Below are 6,000 nucleotides of genomic sequence, written 5' to 3'. Positions count from 1 at the left end.
GCTTAATCAATAATTAATTCGTTATAACGTTAAATAAGATGACTATGCACTAAGTGACAAATTATTTCTCTGCACCGGGAGAGGTACCGCGTGTCGAAGCGTTGCGATGTTTACGAGATAATATTAAGTAGCCGAGCGGATCATGTATGTGGGACAAGCTTAGATTGCTACAATGATTTGTTTCAATTAAGCGCGCAATAAAACTGGTAGGGATAATTGCACCTATGGAGTAGATAAGCCCGACTGGCTGCGTAACGCCTCGTTCTGCATGTCACAGGATTCGTTGCGCGTAGCCACTAAATATAAAGCTCATAAATAGATCTTCTTATCATCACCATAATTGTCATCTATTAAACTGATTGAAATATAATGCGATATATAGCGTTATAAATTCTACGAATGACGAATGAGAAAGAACCGCAAGGCTCAACGGTGCATAAGCCCGCGAACGCCAGTGATCCCTCGCGATTAAGCGAATTACTTCGTGATTATTTTTATTTTCATTTTTATTTCTATTTACGCTGGCGATCCATTCGGTATGCGTATCAAACAGGCAACAACAAATTCTGCTAACGAGGCGAGCCGCGCTCAAATATTTACGAGAGCGTTGCTGCACAAAGGCGGCGTCGTGGTACGAGAAGCCGGAAAAAAGGGGTGCGCCATCACCGTGGGGCGCGGTATCGCCGCGATGATCAAAATGATCGAAAGGTGGCGAGCGAGCCAGCGAAGTCGGTCGTGTCAAGGGGCGAAGGGGAGGGAGGGGGGGGATAAAGCGAGTATCGCGAGAGCAGGGGCAAAACCGTAAGCAAAGTGAATCTCATTAGTCGTGCCCCGTTGCATGCCGGCAACAGAGGCGCGCGAGGTGGGCGAGGGGGGGGGAGGGAGGGACCTCACTTTGATGTCAAACGAGGTGCCCCGGGGCCGCTGCCTCGTAGCACGCGCCGTTATTGTTATTACGAGCCGGGGTCGCTTCTAATTATCAAGAAGGAACCGGAAGTCGCAGTCTGCAACACCAGTCGGGGCTTTCCAGACAGCGCGAAATAGTTGGAGAGAAGAGGGGTGGTGGGGTATTGGACCGACTGGGAATGATTCCGCGTTGCGAGATGACAGACATACCCCACGACTATGCCACCTGTGTTTCCCCCGATAAATGCGTTTGTCGGCCATGTGATGGATTTTCGGGTCGAGCTAACAGGACGGATATCGAGATGAATGTGAATTACGCGCGAGCGTGCAATAAATTTTTGCGGTTCAGTATGGAAAAAGTTATGTTTTACACGCTGATTATATAACTGATTTTGTATTGAATCATAAATTTTAGTCATCTAAAAACAAGTTCATCATAGTACGTGTAGAAATTTCGATATGTTTTATAGATTTTATACTTTCCTGTTATTTACTGATTATTTTTGCAATGTTTTACATCGACACGCAGTTAACATACTTTTCACTCTGCAATGTTAAATTTCTACGCAAATGTTAATGAAATAATCAATAAAATTTTTTCAAGCGCTTTCTAATGTCTAAAATACAAAGGAAATGCTTTGGCACACAAACGACATTTATTACCGTCGATATTATGTTTCTGATCATTATCTCTGCACTTAATAGATACCATACTTTCACATGCATTGTAGATTTCGTCAAGGAAGTCCCATGCAAAAATCTTTTATCTCCCAGCACTCGTGAAATTCGCCAATTCCGCAGCTCGGTCGACGCCGCGTCTTCCTCCTATTCCCGATCCGATTGCAAGTTAATCGCACGTAGAGAGCGACACGGGGTATAAATCCCCGGAGCGTATGTCACATTGATTGCACATCCGCTTCCGTTGATGCCACGGCTGCGAGCCATTATAAAATCGGCCCCACGAAAGAAACAGTAATATTTATTGCCGGCTTCCGTTCAATTAGGGGTTGACACGGGGGCGAGAAGGGGTCGACCTCCACCAGCTCCCGCTTGTCGATGCTTTCGAAATCTATGTTTCCATCCTCCACCCTTTTTCTCCCACCCCTGCCCGTCTCTCATTTTGGAGGGGTGCTCGAATTTATACATTGTTCGTCCCGCTCTTCCGATTTGGGACGACACTCGCGAAACGGCTCGAGAGGCTTTTTTTTCTTTCCTTTGCGACACGGGGGGAGGGAGGGTGAACTGGATGTAATGTAGCAAGGGGTTTGTAAATAACCACTTTTACGGCGGCGGACATGTAACATGACAGGGAGTGAAATTTATTTCTGTGAGCGAACGAGATTTTAGAAAGACGCAACGCGTAGACGTGACGCTCACACGGCTGTAAACGAAAACGTATTATTTTAACTTGGCTGAAGGTACAAAGATAATAAAGTATATTACGATTTGTATTTGTACCGTTTCGTTTTTTAATCTTTCTGCTTTTAGAATTAATCGCGCGAGATCGAATTTTTAATTTGGATGGTTGACCTGTACGTTCAATAAGCCCGATCATCCCGCGAAGGTCCCATGGTGTAATGGTTAGCACTCTGGACTTTGAATCCAGCGATCCGAGTTCAAATCTCGGTGGGACCTTAAGGCGGAATATATTTTTTTTTTTTTCAAGCCACTACCTTATATATGCGTTTAGCGTTTTTTTTTAATAATATATAGATTTTATTTTTAAACTTATATTTTGTTTACTGTGCGTTATTTAAAATATTTCGTCGAGATTATATATATATATATATATATATATATACGTACATATAATCTCATACGTTTTAAGTAGATCGTCTGTGTTGAAACATTATGAAAATACTAAAGAGAAAATATTTCGTTATATATGTACACAGAAAGAATTTTCTCTTAAAAATTACCCTGAAAATCGTAGTAATTGTGGATAACGTAAACCTTGAAGAATTTTACTATACTTTTGACAAAATTTACTAAAATTTTAATAAAATTTGGCAAAATTTGATAAATTTTACTATACTTCTAACAAAATTTACTAAAACTTTGTTAAATTTTATTAAATTTTAGTAAATTTTTTTAAAAGTATGGTAAAATTCTTCAAGATTTACGTTGTCTCACAATTACCACGATTTTCAGAGTAATGTTTAAGAGAAAATTCTCTCCGTGTAATCGAAACCGCCGACAGTCACATGTCCACGTGCCGATTGCGGCGAAAGAGCTATATTTGATCGTCCGCCGAAGTCGCTTGATCAGCGATTACGCAATCGCGCGGCTGGATCCTGTAATGCAGTCGGTCCGTTTATCGTCTACGCATAATCGTCACACGATACGTGCTCGCGGAGCCCGTGTTATCGCATTGTCGCGCCTCGTACGATTTCGCGCGCTGTCCATCAGGTCTCTTATCTCCGCTCGGATCACCGCCGTACGCACCCGAGTGACTTTTATTACCTATCGTTTCAAGCTCGAGTTCGTCCGTTTTTTTTTTTCGCGTCGGTGTCAAAGTTACGGCGCGATGCAATAATACCGTGGCGATAGGGGAGAAAAAAAAAGAACGAGAAAGCGTTGCTCGGAGAAGCTACAATCAGCTGATATCATCCGCCGCCCGTTTACAGACTTGACGTAAATTGTAGATAATTCTGAATTTACTTCGCGGTCGTAACCGGAGCACATCGAACGCGATTGAAGCCTCTAAAAATATCACCGTATGCCACCGCATGCAAACTCGCTATCTAAATTTCGCCATTTAAATTTAGCGACTTGTAAATTTGTCGATTGGATCTTCCGCGGGGGGGGGGGGAAGTTCGTCGCGAGTCGTCCGTAAGAAAAACTTATTACGAGCGCCTAGTACTATTTTTACGCGGAGATGCGTTCACAGCGGGTTGTCGTAATCTACGTCGGGCAAGCGTCCGCAACGCGTTTATCTACCGGCCATTTCGCAGCACGCGTAAAGAGCGGTTTTACGATCCTGCCGAGACGGCGTATTGTCAGGTGGGCGGACATCGCACACGCGTGTGCGTCCGTATTCACGCCGCAGGTGGCTGCTTGTACAGGGAAATCCCTGTAACGATACGCCTGGGTATCGAAATGTAACCCGTGGATCGGAAGTCTCGTCAATTATTTATTCCTCACGGATCTATGCAACTAGACCCTTCTCAATTCTCCCTTGTCGCTATATAAAGAATACTGTCTTTCCGAAATCGTGGATTTCAAGGGGGCACCCTTTATTATACAGGACGTTCGCAAAATGTATCGGGCATTAGCGGCGAGGATGATGCGAAGCGTGCGCGAATTGCGACTGCGAGGATAAGTGGTGCCGAAGGGAGTCTCGGATTATTCATTTTAAATGCGGATACGATATACTTTTTTTTTCCCTCCCGTCTAGCGCTTTTTTTCTCCCTGTTTGATAAACATACGGAGGTAGGTTTAATGGGGCGTTTATGCCGCCTCACGTGCTTCGCCCGTCGTCGTCTGATTGCATAAACGTTTCTGTCACCAAACGCTACTTGCTTCTCTCGCTGATTAATTGAGATAGCACGTGATTGTTAATTAGTCATGACGGTGTGCTTGATCCGATTAGACAAGTTACTCATGTGATACACGTTTATGATGTACAGCAACAAAATTGAATATATTCTTCAAAAAGGAATCATCTATTGCAATTTTTTAATAACTAAATTAGCGCTTCGCGCGCGTTAATTAACATTTTATTTTCTCTTAAATATATATTTTTCACTATGCAATATTATCGATTTCTTTAAATTGCCTGGGGGATCCACAGGTGTTGAATAGATAGGACCATATTCCGAGGTAACCTATTATACGATAATCACGGCGGCGCACCCAATCAGGAGTAAATGGCACGAATAAGTAATCGACGTTCATTAATCTTCGTGGATCCTCGTTTCGTGAACCAGATTCCCGCGACGCGGTCGTATAGCGGGCTCAACGTAGGCGGCGGTAGACGACGGGCGACATTTTCCTACGATCGTTACCGGAAGTTCATCAAGATGTGACAACGCTACCGTGAAACTCCCGCGCGCTCGTAAAATACTTTCCCAATTTAAATTTGAGCGTGACGATCCCCGGGAACTTTCCGGTTAACGAGCGGAATCTCGTAACTCAGACAGGCGATAAAATACTCCCCGTAATGACGGAACGTGTAATCGAGAATCACACGAGCTTTTATCCTGATATCCCGGAAATGCATTTTCGAAGAGATTTTCATCACCAGGCCGAATCGATCGTTTCCCTCGGCAAAGTGCGCCGGCGATTGTTCGTTCTTTCGAAAGTTAAAAGTTATTTTTGTCGTAGCTTTTCAATTTATGATTTTAGATCTCTTGTGCTGATTCACTTCGCTAAGAGCGCGTATAAATTTTTCAAACGATATCGTCTCGACATCGCGAAACTCCGGATTATTCGCGTGCGGCATAAAGCACGGCCATTTCGAGTCTAAATTAATAATCTCGAGGTCGAAATGGCTGCTTATCGCGACGATAGGTGGTTCAAAAGTTTTAAACATTTCGATACTGCCAGCTAGCGTAACGTGGTAGGTGGTACGAGGGAATAAAAGTTACGTGGTAGTAAATTAAGGAGATTTATGCATCCTTCCGTGACGCCGGATTTATCGCGCCTTTAGCCTCTCCCGCTGTGGAGGAGCTTAACTGATCGACAATGTCGAGCTTACTTGGCGAATATGTCGTATCCGTCGTATTCGGATATATACTTTCGAAAGGTTTCTATAATCCCCGTCCTCGGAACTTGGTGGCTGTAAAGTCTGCCTTATCCACGAAATAATGTACGGATCGTCGTATAGTTTTCGCTCGGAGGAAGGATAGAAAGACAGAAAACGGCATTAAATAGTTATCAGATATCGTGGAATTCATGAGAGGTTGGACTAACGGCAATGGGATTTAGCAATGAGATGGTAGAGGATATTAGACGACTAGAATGCAACAGCTCTATGATCTCTCAACTGTTATGGCATCATCGCCATGAATCACAAAAGCGGACATCAAATTTGGATTGCGTCCAAAATTCATTGCATCAATTAAAAACTTACGTTACATTTCGTAAAATTTA

The 6,000-nt window shown here is 43.4% G+C and overlaps 1 non-coding gene across 1 annotated transcript; it reads left to right on the top strand.

The window, feature by feature from the left end:
• Positions 1-2,469: 2,469 nt before the first annotated feature.
• Positions 2,470-2,541, top strand: Trnaq-uug. The gene has a single exon. It is a non-coding gene; the product is annotated as a tRNA-Gln (tRNA).
• The last annotated feature ends 3,459 nt before the right edge of the window (positions 2,542-6,000 follow it).

The sequence above is a fragment of the Monomorium pharaonis genome, chromosome 10, assembly GCF_013373865.1.
Source record: "Monomorium pharaonis isolate MP-MQ-018 chromosome 10, ASM1337386v2, whole genome shotgun sequence".
NCBI lineage: Eukaryota > Metazoa > Arthropoda > Insecta > Hymenoptera > Formicidae > Monomorium > Monomorium pharaonis.
This window is presented reverse-complemented; position numbering and strand designations above follow the sequence as displayed.